The sequence below is a fragment of the Dreissena polymorpha genome, chromosome 14 (genome assembly GCF_020536995.1).
Source record: "Dreissena polymorpha isolate Duluth1 chromosome 14, UMN_Dpol_1.0, whole genome shotgun sequence".
Lineage (NCBI taxonomy): Eukaryota > Metazoa > Mollusca > Bivalvia > Myida > Dreissenidae > Dreissena > Dreissena polymorpha.
Window position 1 is genome coordinate 46,771,836 of NC_068368.1, and position 18,986 is coordinate 46,790,821.

Sequence of the window (18,986 nt, forward strand, 5' to 3'; positions counted from 1 at the left end):
AATACTTCATCCACTATTAAGTTATCTCCACCACATTTTATCATTTTTTAAAAGATGTCGGCCTGTTCTTAGAAATGGCCATCGACACGAAATCACTAGGTCTTTGTCCGGTGTAAAGATAACTCTTGCTGTTGGCGAACTCTGTTTTCACGAGTTGGTGCTCCACATGAGATAAGGTTATCCCTAGTAGCACGCAGCCATCAGTTGACGTCACGTCCTGGGTCACCCCAAGCTTCCAGCTTCCTGCATCGCCACATTTACTTCCGAAATAACTGTTCATGAACACAAGCATCTGATAATCGTTCGGCGTTAGTTTGGTTGTCTTGAACGCGAACTCACTCGCGGACGGTATGACCGCCGAGGCTCCCGTCTGTGCATACGTTCCTTTGATAGCGATGCTGTAGCTGGACTCCTTACAGAGCGGATCCCGGTAGAACTCGTACACTCCTTGAAAGGAGCGCCACCCTAGGAACGATAGGTGGCGTTTCAAAAATTGGCCGTTGGGTCTGGTTTCGCAACGCTGACTGATCCACCCCCCCCCCCGGAAGTGCCACGGCGCTGTGCTGGCGACGCGGAAGTACCGGGGGATGCCTGTGTGACGCTTGTGATATCATCCTGCACACATCACATCCCTGGACCTGCAGCGATAATAAAATACTCTGTGTTGTGTTATTTAGCAAAATATTTTTAAGACGAGCATTTGTGTAATGCATAAAGTTTATTACGAATGCTTAGTTCCGGAACTGTTGTAAACGTTAAATGTGAAATGACTTGACAATGTCGATGTTAAAAGTTAACACTTATAATTATATTAAGTGTTCAACTTCATACAAAACAGTCGAGTTTAGGAAGAAAATGTCTTGCCGTTTTGCATAAATGTTGTTTAGTGTTTACTTCGTGTTCGGCAGCTGCTTTACGGAAGTAATTCATCGCTTTATGATATTAGCAACTTGTCAAAGAGTAACACATACTGAATGTGTTAACATTGATGAACTTATTAGGATGTGCGTTTTAATTCTTAATAGTAGAATAATAACAACTTAAATTGATATCATATCGCATAACGTACTATCGGACACGATATAAACAATTATAAAAGGATTAGGTATGAACATTGGCAACATTTCGAAACCTCAATTAACCCGAAACTTTACTGAACACTCCAGCGGCCATGTTATTGAATTATAGGTCGAAACTCGAGCGAGCAAATATATTGTAACATTTAGTGATCCGAGCTTTGCCGCAGCCCTTTAAAGCGTTCTAAATATATGTCTTGGTTTCCGAATACAAACGCCGTTGTCACCTTTACCATTATTACGATGAAAATTATAGCCTCGGTATAAGCTACAAGGTAATTCGAAACTTTCAACGGCCACTCCGCTAACATCTCTTAAACAGCACATATCTATGTACTGTCATGAATATCCGGTTTGTACACCTTTGATGGCGGTTAAGTTTACAATTAAATTACCCACAAGAAACTAATTACAACCCAATTTACATAATTGTTACCAAAGTAATTGCACTGTTATGCATTTCAAGGGCTGGCTTAAGGAATTTTGGTACAATGTGTGAGTTGATTATAACATGCGTGTTAAATCGAAATCAATAATTTCCATTATATTGTCGTCCCAGACATTTCATAAGATTTCGTATTAAGTACTCGAATACAATCAAAAGGTGTGTAATACCGGTTGGTGAACAGTTAACTGATAGAACGGAAAATCGCCGCCCTTGATTATACTCCATTGATTGGCGATTAACAACATAATCATAGAATTAACAATGCTTACATTGTGGTAAATACAGAAATTAAATATGTTAGTTAAACATGATTACGCCTTTCAATTAAGCTCTTTGCCACAGACCATTCATGCTTTTAATTTTTTTATATTATTCATAAAGAAATGCGCTCCGATGCCAATTGCTTTATCAATTCGAAATCATACGAGGAATAAATAATTCATTAATAATATGCCGGTATTTGTTATGTTTAAAGTTGGGATATACTAACCCACGGTTTCACGAGCGGTGCTTGGTAATGCGTTGGCACATACTGACGTCTTCGCGTCACATCCGTGCTGACGTCACCAAGATGAAGCTCGCGGGGGGTCACAGCGCCGGAAATGGATTTCTCGATTCTCCTTTCTACCCGTATTAGCTGGATTTCGTTCATCGTGAAATTAAATAGTTTTGTGCAATCGAAGTCCTCCGCTCTTGCGCCGCCGTCTTCACGAGCATTCCGTTTCCGTGGAAACTTAAAAATGTCAAATTTTCGGAAGGTTTTCACAGAGTTCACACTAGACTCACTACAGTATCTCCGCATCAATTTTCCGAATTCCTTCGCCTTTGTATCGGTATATGGTATAATTTGGACCTCTGTGAGTTTATACCGGAACTCGAACCCGCCAGGGGTTCTCCAAGACTCGTGCACGAGCCGTACCGTGCCGCGCGCAATGACGTAGTGAGTCACGTGACTGCAGTCCTCGTCGGCGTAGTAGAACAGTTGTGCGGTGAAACCTGACTTCCGGAACGCGTGTTTTCGAATAACAAGCTCGGGTCCTGGTCGGTTCTCACACCTAAAGCATGCACCAATAACAGAATTATAAATGGTTTCGGATATAGAATTAACCATCCTCAGCATGACATTTCTTGTTTATGACTGAACAAAACAAATTAAAAAAACTACTGTGTTCAATAAAATCGTCAACATTCGCGAAAATATGCATCTCTTTAATGCATACTAGTCTGGATATGACTTTGAAATAATTGTTCAATTCTTGAAATCGTTACGATGCAGTTCCAAGCAATAAGTGACAAAGCAAATATATTAACCCAGAGCGAAGTACACAACATGTGTTCATGGAATCTTCGTATTGCTCGTATGGAAATACAAATAAGTAATATGTACACGAACAGTGTTTCTGTATATCTGATTATCGCATAAAGGCGTCGTCAAATAATACATGTATAATTTAAACAGTTTTGTTGCAATTTAACTGTGTTGGGAATCAGTAAAAACTAAATTCAATTCAATATGTTATTACACGGTGCATGCGAAAATGGGAATAGTGCCATATGCGACCAGGGAAGCTCCAGACCAGTCTGCGCATCCGCGCAGTTTGGCAGGGAGCTACACTGTTCATTAATGAGAACACGAAACCATGTGTGACTTAACTGCGGACACCGTAGTTTCTAATCAGACCGGGCGATTGTGCAAGCTGGTTTTGAGCTCCGCTGGCCGCAAGCTACATTTGCCCCATTTTCGCATGAAGCGCCTATTGAAAAATATATCCTCTATATTGCCACATAACAATAAATTTCGAAACCCTTGATATTTTAGATATTTGCGCGAATACTTGAAATCGTACGTATGATACAGCACCGCGGAATATTGCTGTTCGATAAATTGCGCGAGCACTTATAACATTCACTTTGAACAGTGTTTTATCATGTGATTCTTTAATTGAAAAGTGGTGAGTTTGAGTGACATTTTAAATGATGCAGTATTGTCAGAGTCGGACACCAACGTGATTTATTTTCAATTACGCAACCTAGCTCTGAAAGGTGTCACATTGAAGGAGGGTTTGGTGTTAATGGTCTTTGGTCGGATAATAATTCCAGATTTGCCCTCGTTTCAACGGACATTTTGTTATCGTTCAAAAATTACAATTCGATGTAGAAACGTTTATGGACTTAAATTGCTGTCCTTAATGTGGTAAATGAATACATGCCAAACAATATTAAAATATTAAAGCCATGGTCAAATGGACAAATAGATCTAGTTCCGATTCGTGAACCGTAGTTCTGATTGTGTATATGTCATCAATGTATGTTTAGAGCATATTGTTAACGAACCTTAGAAAATAGTAGTGAATTTGCTAATACTTCAGTGTGTATGTAAACACAACCAAATCTGTGCGTTGTCAAGTGTGCTGGTGTGTGTTAGATTATTCAAACCATTCTGGAAAAGCAATTCTTAGCGTGCTCGTGACAGGTGGTCATTTGTCAGTGATTTCTGTTCGGACTCCGTATATCACAGAGCTAACGTGAATACTGAATGTCCAGCAACGCACCCCATTTAGACATGCCATAAACATTCATGCCTATTTTGTATATTAAACAATTCATAAATCTTTGTTTCCGCATGTTTTGATGTACGTATAAAAACGTAGTTTAATTCTTTGTTATTATTCTTTATTATAATATAAACAGTTAATGGTTTACCAAAAACACCGAGTAGTTTACTTCATGTGGGGTCCTTGCTTTAAAGCAGTCCCGTAATTAAGGCGCCTTTAGTTAATTTAATTGATCTTGACCTTCTTCACTTGACGTCACTAGCATTGTGACCCACTACATCAATATGTGTTTGTTATTAATATAGAGGAATCACTTGAATATAGTGGGTAATGTGCCGTCATTTTAATTATTGTTATTTAATTAATTGTTACTAGTACATTCACCAATGCAGGGAAAAGCGGCGTATTTTCCAAACTTCAATGGGACGACGCGACCTCTGTAAGATACTTAATTCATTTCAGCTGCCTAAGATTTAAATCAAATGCTCAGTGTGTTCGAATTTAAAATCACGGAACATTTCTAATCATGTAATCGTTGTTATGTCAACGTGTGAACTGTTTTGTTCTAATCTACAACTTGACTGACATGTGGGTACTCAATACATTCGATAATCGCACCTGTAGATTTTAATCAGTAAGCATTTGTATGCATTAATAAATTGAGCGCAGCTGGATGAAACATGGCATCGTACGCCACCGTAGAAGATTGCACGGTGAATAGGTCACACACGGTGTTTGGTGCGCATGCCATAATTAAATATGTTTGCCAACGTTGAAGCCAAAATGAACATTACTTAATACCAGGACTAAACTCGTAATTAAACGCGAAGCAGCAATAACATTGCACTCGTGAATTTTTTAATTATTGCTGTGTTCGGGCCGTTACGGAAAACGGCGAGCGATTCCCGTAGCGTCCGTCTGCAGTCGTCCTCTGCCCACGGAGCATGGTGAAGGTCACGTTATTTGACAGCCTGTGTCGAGAGACAGCCTGAAAGTATGCATTTGTTTTTGTTGACTGTTACGCAATAATACGCAAACAGTTTTGATTCTTAAATGTTATGTCAAATGTTCTGCCACTGAGCATATTACTTTTAACCCATTTGCCAGAGTAGACTTTCCCATCCTTATAAATTGAATCAATTTATTTCAAAAATTAGGGATGTCAAGTATATTTATTTCTATGTTTAGAATATTTCTTACAGAAATTCCTTTAAGCAAACAGCGCAGACCCAGATGAAACGCCGCATTATGCGGCGTCTCATCTGGGTCTACGCTGTTTGCAATGTCCTTTTTTTCAGGACGCTAGACATAAATGGGTTAATAACTATTAATATTAAGCAAACGTTTTGTTGGATGCTGATAGTAACTGATCAGTATTTACATTTGATGGCTTCTGTGGTATATAGAAAAACATAATTAAGTCAACACCAAACCGGCTAATAAGCTTTGATCCGACAATTTTCTCGGAATTTGATACAGACGTTTAACTGAAACCGTTAAGAAGATGTGATTTTTGAACTGGAATCAAATACGTTAATTTTAGTATAATTGACTGAACAAATTATTCGGTGCATCTGTATTGAAATGTGATTTTTGTACGATATTAATGCTAATATATAGCAACGAAACTATGTGTATAAATAAGTCTGTTTATTTTTATTTTTGAAGCACTTCAACAAATTGGAGGATGACAACAATCCAAGTGCACATGTATTTCTAAAACCGGCAGAAGACACCATGAGCACATACAGAATAACAAAGATCAAAGAAATTTGGGTTAATTTTTTCACAGTTGTGGCTTTATAATTCTTGGACTTTGTACAAGCATATGATCTCTTAAAATTCGACCGCAACATATGCAAAGTATATGTTAACATAATACATAATGAGCTTTTCGCAAAGGAACTGCTAGAAGGCCCATTGGAACACAAGGATCTTTGACTTTGAGAAAGCAAGACGTGTCAGTCAAATGTGAACGGGTCAAACGTTGATTTTGCCAAGACAAGCTGCGTGCACAGGGTTAAACAGAATTTAAAAAGAAAATCAACTCTCATCTGTACAGAGTGTCAAGAAGAAATTGATGTTAAATGCCTTGCAGTTGCTTTGATATCGAACGTTTTAATAACGCTAATTGATGTATTGAGCCAACATCCTTAAATATAGAGTTATGTTACAAGACTCGCCACTATAATTAATATTATAATGTAAGTCGAAAAAGTAGTCAAAGCCCCATTACTACTCAAAATTAACGAACATTTCGTACAATATTTCGTAAAATTAAGTATAACAATTAAAAATCAGTGTTCCTTATGGCAAATGTCGAAATTTCAACGCCAGATGTGGTCTGGTAAAAAAGATGTTTGTAGATACAAAATGCTCGTTTTTATTATTGTTTTGTATATCCCACAACGAGATCTATTGATATGACAAATGAACACTTTGAGTGTTCGCGTGTCGTATGAATATATATATTCGCGAAAAAAAAGATTGTGTCGCAAGTAAATAATAACGAGAATTTTGTATCTGCAATTGTGGCTATTGCTATAAGGAACACTGATTGTTGAGGTGTTAACTTTATTTTACGAAATACTTTACGAAATTTTCGTTGATTTTGAGCATTATAGAGGCTTTAATGGCACACTTATTAAGTTAAAGTTGCTGTTAGCTGTAAAAACATTAGCTAAATTAAATTGTAGTACCAAGTTTGCTTTACATCATGTTTTAAATAACAGCACCCACTCGTGCATAGAATCCCATTTAAGGACGGGACAATACAGTATCAAACTTAGTTATTATAAATGTTAAAATTAAAATAAATCTCAAGTCTTTCTTTCTTCGCTCATACTTTTGGACTAGTCGTAAAAATGAGAAATTGCTGGGATATGTATGCTGTGGTCAAAAGGTCTTTTAGCGTTTGGTGGCGTATAAAAGGAGATGGAAAGCCAGTGTGTCTATCATGTTAAAATATGTATAAATGTATAAGACAACTTACTATTCTGCCGTGTGGACAGAGCATTTTATATTTGCGAAAGCTGTTGGTATTGTTGTTATTGTTTTGTTTGTGTTGTTGTGTTTGTATTATTTGTTGTTGTTATTTGCTCCTGCGGTTTTGGAGCTATTTTTTTAAAGTGTTAAAGCATCGATGAATTGTTGAGATTTTTACCTCAGTTTATTGTATATCTAACGGCAAACATTATTTTGATTGTCATGTAATTATGCAATTAGGTAACCCCGTTTGTCTATACGAATAGTGATAAATTTCAAGAAGGAAAAACAGCTGTAAGAAAATGTATAATCATGCCCATAACAAATGCTCCCAGTAATATCATGTAATGAGCTTGGTACACGGGTAGGCGATATACGGACACAGGGATAATCTGGTCAAGAGGCCATACGGACTTGCTAACATCTGGCTAATGCCACTTGTCGAACACTGGTCCTATTTTAATGCCCCTTAGACGAGGCCTTGATATTTGTTACATATGTTTATATTACAAGAATGTTAACAATTATTTTTATATTGCTGAAGAAAGCAACAGGTCTGTGTTGTCAAAGCGAATTTTTCATTATTTACTGGTTTTAAATAGAACAGTGTTGCGTATTTATATGATAATAATATTATCTGAGTTTTCACAGAGACGTATGAGCTGTATCGAATATTTTGTTACTTTTTTGCATTAAAGCGCGTGAGAACTTTTTTTGCGGTATTGTTCTTTAATAGTTGACAAGGTTTAATGACTTCAACAGGTGTCCCGGGCTTAATGCGAATTCTATTCTAATTACTCCAGTCTATCACCGTGTTTGGCCGCATGATGTCCACATTTTGCACGTATCGTTTGTGTTCTTTTGATAACATTTGTGTGTTTCTCGGTGTGAACTACGGCCAATCGAGAGTTCACACCAGCACTAGAAGACGGTTTCTATTTGAACGTCAAATTACGGCACTTTACTGTTTGACAAAAATAATATTATGTTTCAATGACTCAGACCTACCACACAATGTTTGCACAGGTGAGTCGACCTTCAACGTCACGCGGCGGCTTAAAAAATCTGTTTCGTGATAATAAATTGTGGTCAGCGGTCAATTTTGGCGTGTCCACTGACTGTTTAAAAACAGCCACACGCTGTTTTAGGAATTAGAATTAATCTGATACTGACATCCGAAGCTCAATACAGTGAAACGCAATCAGACTCGAGCTGACCGGACGAACGTGTAACATCATTTACCGACGCAAACTGACCGCTGGTCAGTTTAAACAGTCGCTGGTTAACAGCATGGGTACCGGATAAATGATACAGATAGCGTATCAGTTTGGCAAATATTAATTTAACAACAAAATTTTCTGTACACATATATTTATATTTGAGTGTGTGCATTGAAAGTGAACTTATCAAAAAATGATTTGAGATTGTTATCATTTACAACATACAGGTGCGAGCAAACACCCAGGTGTTGCTGTATATACTTACTATAAAAAAATTATAACAAACAGAGAAATCAACTGTAGGACGATCGGAACGACGCCTAACTTATATATAATCTTTCATTTAGTTTTCGGCAGACGAATTATTCATGTTTAAAATGATGTCAGGCAGCACTATCAGAAAAAGGGGAAATGAAAAACAATGCAATTTGACCGCTTCATTATGGGAACATATTCGTCTGGGATTTAATGGAACTATAAACGTCTGATAACCTTATTTACAAGTTCTTGACTGATAATGACACTTATATAGTTAAGCAAATTACTAGAAAATATAAACATTTACGTTAAGCGGCACACTGTACCTTATATGGTCATTGATTTGTCCATTCTTATTGCAAACCATTGCCTTATGCAAATGTTGCTCCGGCTGTAAGTCAACGGGTAGGGTAGTTAATCTTCGCGCATAAATGATGACATAGGGATTTCGTGAAGCGTTGTTTCTCTGAATTAGTCCTGGTATTGACAAGCTTGACAGCGAAATGCTTATGTCTGTCTTCTGAGTTCGGAATAACGTATGAAACGATTGAATGCTAAATGGGAAGGAAAAATCAAGCTTGCATGTGATTAGAAACCATCCTTGAAATGTTCGTAAAAATGTGTGTGTAGGGAAAACAATATCGGTACATTTTGAATATGCTTATCACAAATACCAATTATTAGGTCGATAATATTTTGAAGCAAATGAGAAACACCTTTACCATTGAAAAATCTTACAAATTCATTTTAATACGGTGGCCTATTAATCATTATAGGCGATAAGGATTTGTCAAGATGCTGTTAAATAAAATGGAATTAAATACCATGCTTATGATTGGTGTGATGAAACCGAGTGATATGAGGTCAAATATTGACCAAATCATCTCTTTTGGGTTCAGATAATACATTTGGAATAGGGCAAGGATCGAAACTCTTCAAAAAGGCATTGTCGACAGGTTACACATCACTATGACAATATTAAGATCACATATTGGTCTCGATTAAACGTCAATTGTTCTAATGAGACTAATTAAATAATTGGGCCGATTTTCAAAGATATTTTTTGTTTGATGTGTCCCACTGAAACGTTATCAAATTTCATTATAGCCAATACGCCATGAAAGGGTTAACAAGTTGTGATTTGTCTTAAAATAAAAGTATTATGATGTTGATTATGGAAAATTTAATATATTTGTAAACATACATATAAAAGAATATCGGAAATGCAATATCGGACTTTATAATAACATCTTCGTTTTATCGTGTTAATATTGTTTCATTTTAACAACTGTATGATTTTAATCAATGTATGCACGAAATTAATACATTAACCATAATTATCGCAATTATCATTTACATATCTCAATATTTAATATATTGAAAATGACCGCTTTGACTCACTTGCCGCCTTCAGTTTATTGAGATGCCTCAGTGATGGATCAAGAATTTCGGGTCGGAGTGCGTAACTGATATCAAGAATACGTAATCATCCTTTATGTTATCAGTTAACGTTTAAAATAAATAGAATGGCGAGCTAAGACAAATGTAAACATATGTTTGCATTTTTTTACTTCTTTATATTTACCCGTTGTTTACCTCATAAGTTCCAATAGTGTAGCGGTCGGGTAGGTGTAGGTAGGTATGTAAGTGTTAGTTAAGTTATACACAAGAATGCATCTGTTGTTTTTTTTTACAAACTTGAGATTGCAAATAAAATATAAAAGCATGCATGGTTCGGACATTTTATGTTTGTTGCCACCACAGATCTGCTAGTGGTCTTAAAATCCAAAGTGCGTTCACGCATTCAGAAGACCTTTGTCGTGTTAGATTAACGCTATCGCCGTATTAAACATCTGTCTACCTTATAAACGGGCTCTCCACACATCGAGCATTCTCGTGTTGTTGAATTAAGTACTAATCCCAAAAGCACACCATAATCTTTCAGAGATACTAACAGTTCGACATTCTCAAAACCAGGACAGTGTTTGCTATTATGTTACTTTGACAAAAAATAATTTACACCTTGGTCTTAAACCTGCCTTGTATTTGGGATAGGGACACAATTTTGCGTAAGCGATATATAACTTTTTAGCACATCGGTGTTCGGTCTCCTTTTTTCCTAAATAGTTTTAGCATGAGTTTCAATTTACGAAATAAAACTAAATACAAGTTTGTTGTGAGTAAATGTTTTGTGAAGTAATTTAGAGCGGAATCTCGTAAAAACAAATGTTTGTTTGACATCTTCACATGAAATGTGATAACCAGATATAAGCTAAATATATGCCTTTTCACACCCTGTATTAGATTTCACATTATAAATCCACTGCCTTATGTACGAACCAAAAGTATTTCGAAACAAATCTTTTCCCACAAACTTTGATTAAAAAAAAGGCAATCACGTTGGATTAAAAGGCGCAATTATCATGCATGTACTAGCATTAAAAGAAACATAATATGGAAAATAGAATTTTAATATCACATAACAATTTACAAATTTAATCAAATCAAGTCAAATAGTAAGCATAATTCTTTGCGCCCTGTATACGAATTGGTTTGTACGTGTTAAACGAAATGTATATTAATCATGTAAAGCAGTAATATCGAAGTATAATTATATTCCCTTATAATTATGGTCTAAAACATGTTTACAATAAAACCTGTAAGTAAACTCAATCTTTAATGAGACCGGAAGCTAAAGGTTTGTTGATAACAAAGGCATGATGAACATACCTTAATGCATTAAATAGAATGAGGCGGCTTTAGTCCCCTTTCGTATTCGTTTCGTAAGGAATGCACGAAATTAGGTTCGCATAATTGCCATACGTCACTTCGTTACCTTCCGCGACCTTCAGTTACGATAATCTTTAGTGCGCACAAACACGGTTGTTAACACGCCTGTTTTGTTTGAGAATATTAATTTGATACCAATTGTTGCCATACCGAACTACCGGATATTTGCGCCGGTGACGGTCATTCGGTGGGAGTATTTTCGTATTTTATCTTGCAGGTTTGAACATGAACTGTTCGCAGTTGACTACCACTTTTTTTACAAATTTCGAAATAAATACATTTAATGAAAATGTGCCGTAAATCGCAATAACAAATTAAATGCAAATCGCGATTCATAAATAGTTAACGGAATAATCAAGATATTTCTTCTCTAATTTTATACGTACATTTTTTACCGTTGCGCAACACATTTTGTATCACATTGTGCTGTTTTGAATAGTGTTACCACGGAATAACATTTTCATCAATATTGTACATCAACGAGATAAGGCGTATTAACGGAAAAAAATAATCTATAAAATGTCATGTTGCAAATAAATGAACTGAAACCGCGTAACCCAGAACGCCGCACAATGTTCATTCGTATATAGTTTTTGCAGTTATATTTTTAAACTGATTTCTATAACTCCGATTACGGATAATTGTCTATACCAATTGCAAAGCAATAAGGCATCGTACATTAAGATGAAAGTTGCCAGAAATCATCTTCCTGTAATAGTGAAACCCAATCTTCACAAAGTCGAGCTGTTTAAGCGTTTTAATCCGTATTGTAAGACGTCCAGTCTAGTACGTTTCACGGGGTTGTGTGTGACGACAATGGCCCAGTTCCATTCGGGCTATCGTACGGGACCGTGCCAAATTTTCTGCTTAATTAAATCTATGCAACTGGTCAATTAACCTTGATTAATACGAAATGTGTTGTTTCATTGAACCTTCTTCTCTAAAGTTAAGGTATGCTCCACATTTTAAACATTTGAACATGTATTTGATATTATGTATTCTGTAATATTATTCTATAAAGGTCATTTTAATACAGATTACAACAATGTATTTATAACACGAACCATTTAATTTGATTTGCGTTATTTCATAGGTTTGCCATTTTCATAATTGTTCTACCTATTAGCCATAACATTAAGAATAGTGCTGACAACTTCATCTATCTGGGTAACGTGTGCATGTTCTTCTGTCAGAGGACATGAGTAACCAGTTCAATTAATCTACCGAATAAATATTATGCTAGAACCATTGCTGTTGTAAGATAATAAGTAGCTATGTGTATTTGATAATTTGAGTTCTCGCATTTTTAAATCTGTAAAGAGTTGATTTTAAACATTAACAATTGCAAATTCGTCGTATAATTATCATAATCTTTAATGAATGGTTTTGATTTCAAAATATATTGCTTATCAATGATTAACTAGTATCCCCTTTTTATATATGATCCGTGTAATTGGCGTTGAAATTAATACGTTTAAATTAAAATTCTGAAGTGTTCGGTTGCATAAATTAAAATTCTGGAGTATTCGGTTGCATATCATAATTAATATACACGAACATAGCTTTTAAAGTTTTGTTATGAAATAACTGGATACATGATAAAGGAATCGCTATCAGCAGTTTACTTCAAGAGAATTTACAACATGCTACACACAAAACAAGTCCGAAGCTGGGGCCAAAGATATTCTTTATACGCGACTTCAAACGCCCTTATCGTCTATTGTATCATAAAATATTATTTCTGTGCAACCAGAAAACATCTTATTGTGAATTAAGCTATTAATTCTGTCGGCCTTATCTACATGTTATCACGGAGACTTTAACCATGGCCGTATCTTTGCGCCACGAAACTGATCTGTTTTACGGTGCCAAATGTTTTCCATTGGCCTCATGTTCTCGTGCCTAATGAGCGTCGGATAGCGTACATCGGCGTTCTACGATCGCTAATAGCGACAAGCGGGCGTCCGAATGATGTATCCCTGGGTGGGTACCCATGCAGATTTCCGCCAAAGAATAAGACATGATAAATTTATATAAAAAAAACAACGTGGTTATAGTTTGCTTCGATAACAGAAAAAAATATGTGCATGCTATTTGTATAAAATAGAACGGGAATGTGTGAATCTTATTTTTAAAGAACTTAATGTTCTACCATTTTTAGTTTGATGGCTTAATTTACTGCTGTCCGAGGAATTCAGTATAATCACATAATCATAGTAGAGCTTTGATAGCAACATCTATCAAACAAATCAGAACGTACATCGTGACAACTAGCAAGATGATAATGAGTCTAATACATCAACATACACGTGTAAATGGGAGAGTGAACCTGAGAAATTGAGAATTGAACTCGGCTAATGGGCTTACGTCGGTGCACGTGCGTTAAATGACGTCGACGTATTGTGCTCGAATATTCAGTCAACTATAATAAGTGCTAGTTTGTTATAGTTTGTGTTGTTGTTGTTTTTCTTTTAAAAAGACTCTGGCAAGACTATGTCTCGGTTCGACAATACACATCTTTTGGGGAGAACACTGCAATTTACACGACACGTTTCAACTTTTAATTCATGAACACTGGTGCTAGTCTGCAACTAGACATTACAACCTCGTGTAGCATCTTAATTCTGCAAATCGCCACCTTAATAAGTATTTTTTTATCATTTTGGATTACAATGCGATGCATATATATATATATATATATATATATATATATATATAGGGAGAAAGAGGTGTGAACAACCAGATACACAGACATACAAACAGACATATATCTTCCCATTTGAGACTTCGGCGTGTGCGCCTAGCTACGGTGCAGAACGAGACATACATACTATGAAATCCCTATCCCCCAAAAAAGGATGGTTCATTCACAGTTATATATCTCGCACTTACAACGCAACACATCTCGACGTGGAAACAATTTTTACATACACAGAATGGACAATGTAACATACATGAACACTTATTTACAAACATGAAACCATAGATTTATTAGGGCAAGATCCGATAAGGATTCTAAACTACCCTCACACTATGTTAGAAACACCGCGGAAATCCGTTGGATCTAGAAGATACAGTGAAATCATGAATATATTTGTGTATTAACATGGAGATAATTATGTCACAACAACGTGATTTCCTATTTCCGGGATCTATTAATATTTACTCGTTCACAGTCTATATATACATATATATATATATATATATATATATATATATATATATATATATATATATATATATATATATATTAAAACGAAGCCATTACATTTAACTTGTTGGCCTCTGCACAAACAATAATTGTCGTCAAACACATTCGCTCTGTAAGAAAATCAACGTACATATCTTTCACATATATAAATAAATGTGCATAGTCAATAAATGTGATATCAATTATCTTTATAACATCCAAGAAAATGTTAAGGTAGCGCACCTCTAATGGGCACATATCCAAATATAATTTAATTAATTATTTTCCTAATCAGCATCATTTCACTGAACTACATGCAAATTTGTAGGTAGGCTTTCCATGCTTTTAAAAAAATATACCGATTTTTTCAAAACCACCCTCACGCTCGGCTTTTGTCCAGTTTATTTTCACCGCTGGGGTATATACAAGTTACATAATTTATTTAAATGTCCAAATATGGGCATGCAGTTGGTGTGTACAGATGCAGTAAAGGTGTTTGAAGTTTAAACAAGATGAAATAAGTATTATTTTACAGACATTTATTTTTTACAAATTTTAATCTATGGAAAAGCGCCATGAAATGTAAGTGATTTCAGCCAAGTAAAAATTGGGTCGGTTAAAAACAAAGTGTCATAAAATTCAAAATAGTATCATTTAAGTTATATTTTAAACTTAGTTTTTATAGAAACACTATATACAGCAAAAATACCAAAAACATAGACAGATTTACTTTTTGAAATAAAAATGCAACATGCATCATTCGTATTTTCAGCAGTAAATTAATCAATTTAGCCATAACGTTGTTTTAATTTTAAAATTGAAGGATGTGCATACAATTTACAACATATTTAACAATAAACATAGCTTATGTGCTATATTAAATCAAATTACGTTAGAAAAGAAATAAAACGCGTCGCAAAAAGTATGCGATGTCGGCAGGAATCGAACCTGCGCGGGAAGATCCAAAAAAAATTCTAGTCCATCGCCTTAACCACTAGGCCACGACAACTTCACATCAGTGCCACCTTAAATTAGATATCAATAAGTAAACAGGTAAAAAAGGCTTGTCAACTTTGCAGAAATCGCGAAATCGTATTTTTCAGATGATAATTGGATCAAAGTCAATATTTATAGTGAAAATAATGTATTCTAAATGAATAACTTAAACATATATCAAAATTCGAAGTTTGAAAAAAATAAAATGCATCTCTCGGAAATAAGCGATCATTGAAGATCGGCAATGATCGTAAAATAAATCGCAGAAAATCATTAGAGGTGCGCTACCTTAAAGATTTAAATTATAGAGAAAGCTAACAGAATGTGTTGTATGCATATTTAATGATTCATGACCCGTAGTTATTTTAGAGAACACTCTCCTTGTCTGGTTATACCATTTATCGTGATTATTTATTCGTTTATTCCAAGTGAACCATTTGTGAAAGATACAATGCCAGAATGCGAGACTGTGTAGTTCTCGACATTGTGTCACGTTTCGCTTTATCATTCGCCAGTAATGGTGGCTTTAACGTTATTGTAAATTTGTGGGAGGTTTTACGTTTATCTGTTCTCAAATCTCGAAATCGGTTTCGTTAATTTTTATACTAGCCTTGTATGTTTGGAGTGCATACAAATGGTGTACTTATATAAATAGAGAGAAAAATAGGGTATTATTTAAAACTAAAAACTAAACATTTATAATTGTGATGAAAATTATGATGTATTTCACTATTTTCTGATTACCACATACCATTATCACTGGTGGGTTGGTTTAATAGGAACATTTGGTAATTGAGGTTGTGATAATGGTTTACGTGACATTCATTCTGAGCAAATTATCTTACACAATTGAGTTTAGCGTGTCAATAAGATACGTGGATGAAAAAACACGAAAGCTAATTCTAATGACATAAATTATAAATACGTTGATTTTATTGTAATTTCCTATCATGAGTCGTAACTAGTCATGGTTATATGATTTTCATGCAAAGTATCCCAAAGAGATATGTTTTGTGCATGTTGACGTTCTAACGACTCTTTTGTTAGTCCGCTCATGGTGCGTTTTGTGTTATTAAAAAAATCAGCTGCTCGTGTAAGCTTCTAAGACGCTATTACTACAAGAGAAATAAAATTAAATGAGTGCATCAGCCACTGTTCCAGAAGAATCAACTACATTAAACAACTTCGGAATTATATCATCCGTAAAGAAACTAATATTTCCCCCTTCGTATTATTATATGCTTCTAATGTATTCTGAAAAAAATAGAATAAAGAGAGATTGCATAACATCCGAAAAGGCACGTCGCCTATTTCTCATTGCCACATGGCGCTAGTTACGGCTAATAATTTACTAAATCTTTGATCCCCGGATACCAAAGGATTATCAGAGACGCAAATCTTAAAAAAAACTGCAAACAACTGTCTCACGAATTCGCTCAATCAAGGTTAACGGAAATACATGCAAATGAACGTTGAATGTTGCATGATCGAGGACGCTGAAAACGGCCGCTTTGAGTATTTGAACATGAACATGTTCATATCAAAATATTACTGAGACGTGTAAACGTGGCATAGATAAAGTACGTCAAAATATAAAATACGGCACTTCTCATTCATGGGTTAAATATTATGACACGTGAACACCAGTATCGTAGATATTCAAGTGCCAATTTAGAATTGATTTTACAATATGTTGAAACAACCCATGTCATGTACTTAAAAATCTTTATTAAGGATAATATGTAGAACTCAACAATTAAAGCGACCGCACCCTGCAACAAGCTCATAAACATGTGCAGACCGCACCCTGCAACAAGCTCATAAACATGTGCAAGTCTAGAAGACGCACACATGCATCCGTGTATTTAAAAGCTAAATTTAGAAATAACAGCATAAATGATATGTATGACTTATTTTTGACAAGCGTTTGTATACTTGATCTTTATTTGACCGCTACATGGAAACAAAACTTATATGATTATGTCAAACCGTTATCCAATAAGTTTTCTTAAATATATATTTAATAGCAACATCTTTTTTTTTCACCCCGTGTTTTTTTTTAAGAAAAAAGACCCATTGTTCGGAATTTGCAAATGACTGTTCCCGTGCGTAGATTAACTAATTTATCCAAATGTGTTCTGAAAACAAAAGGCGTACAATTGCAGACGTTGTCAACACAAAATCTGTCCGCCAAGGATAACACAAAAGCCATATATCGTTTAGTTTAGATCGGATGTATAAATGGGCCTTGCTCTGTGAAAAAGGGGTTTAATGCATGTGCGTTAAGTGTCGTCACAGATTAGCCTGCGAATTCCGCACAGGCTAATCAGGGACGACACTATCCGCTTGTATGACATTTTTCGTTTAAAGAAAGTCTCTTCTAAGCAAAAATCTAGTTAAGGCGAAAGTGTCGTCCTTGATAAGCCTGTTCGCACATGCATTAAACACCCTTTTCACAGAGCCCGTCTCAAATGCATCAGGCAAGAAAATTCAGAACTACCGTACATGTTATAACATCCTCGAGTTTGGCATAAATGCAATTAATGCCTTGCGCTTTATCGTTTTCTTTAATGTTTTTTACCGATTGCAGCAAACGTACGTGGCGTTAAACAAATAAACACATTGAATGTGTACAATTTATTGAAAACTATTTTTAACGTTCTCGTTAACACAGCTTTTACAATGGAGGTAACTGTAGTAAACGGGAACAAACAAAAATTACATCGTATAAACTGCTTATGGCGACTTACAGACTACAAAATAGTATGACGTCTTAATGACATTTTACAGATGTATGTCTATTTTGACATCGTCAACCCGTCTTCATTTTACACAATTAATGTTATAACATATGTGCAGGCAAATATAAGTTGTTGTAACATCCATTGCATTATTGATAACTTAGAAACAATGACACGAACACAAAATAAATACATGGATATGAAAAGAAATCATTTTTATTGCAGTGGATCAATTTGCAATTTTAAATTGAATGTGTTTCTACTTTAGTGTCTTTTTCTACTCATTATTTTAAATTTTTAAATTATATAAGCACCACTCTAGAAACATTGGGCTCGTGTGTGCGTAATGTATCGTCATAGATTAGCCTATGCGGCCTGCTTTTGACGGGGCTTGTTGGGGTGCGGCGTCATTCATCTAAGCATAAATAGATAGGAAAACTCCTACTTAGCAGAAACAGTAAATATGCAATAGTCAAATGTATACATGTATGAACATATTGATTTCAAATTTGATATTCGCTAAATGCGTTTCCTTGCACTACCCGGTAATTACTACTAAGATATGAGTAAACGTTTGAGCTCAAACTGATATGTGGTTTTAAATAGTAACACGTCCTTTATTTAATTACCGGTATGATGTTTGATGCTATTTACTTTCAATTAAATGCATGCATCTTCAGTAGTTATCTAGCAAATTGTTAAGGAGGAAGACAAATAGAACACAAAT

The 18,986-nt window shown here is 35.3% G+C and overlaps 1 protein-coding gene across 1 annotated transcript in view; it reads right to left on the minus strand.

Annotated features, from left to right (window-relative positions):
- Positions 1–18,551: 18,551 nt before the first annotated feature.
- Positions 18,552–18,986, minus strand: part of LOC127858096 (protein APCDD1-like) — a 50,711-nt gene continuing 50,276 nt past the window's right edge. Inside the window, exon 5 of the transcript XR_008038749.1 lies at positions 18,552–18,700. The gene's annotated coding sequence lies outside the window, so the exon portion shown is untranslated. The remainder of the gene's footprint in view (positions 18,701–18,986) is intronic.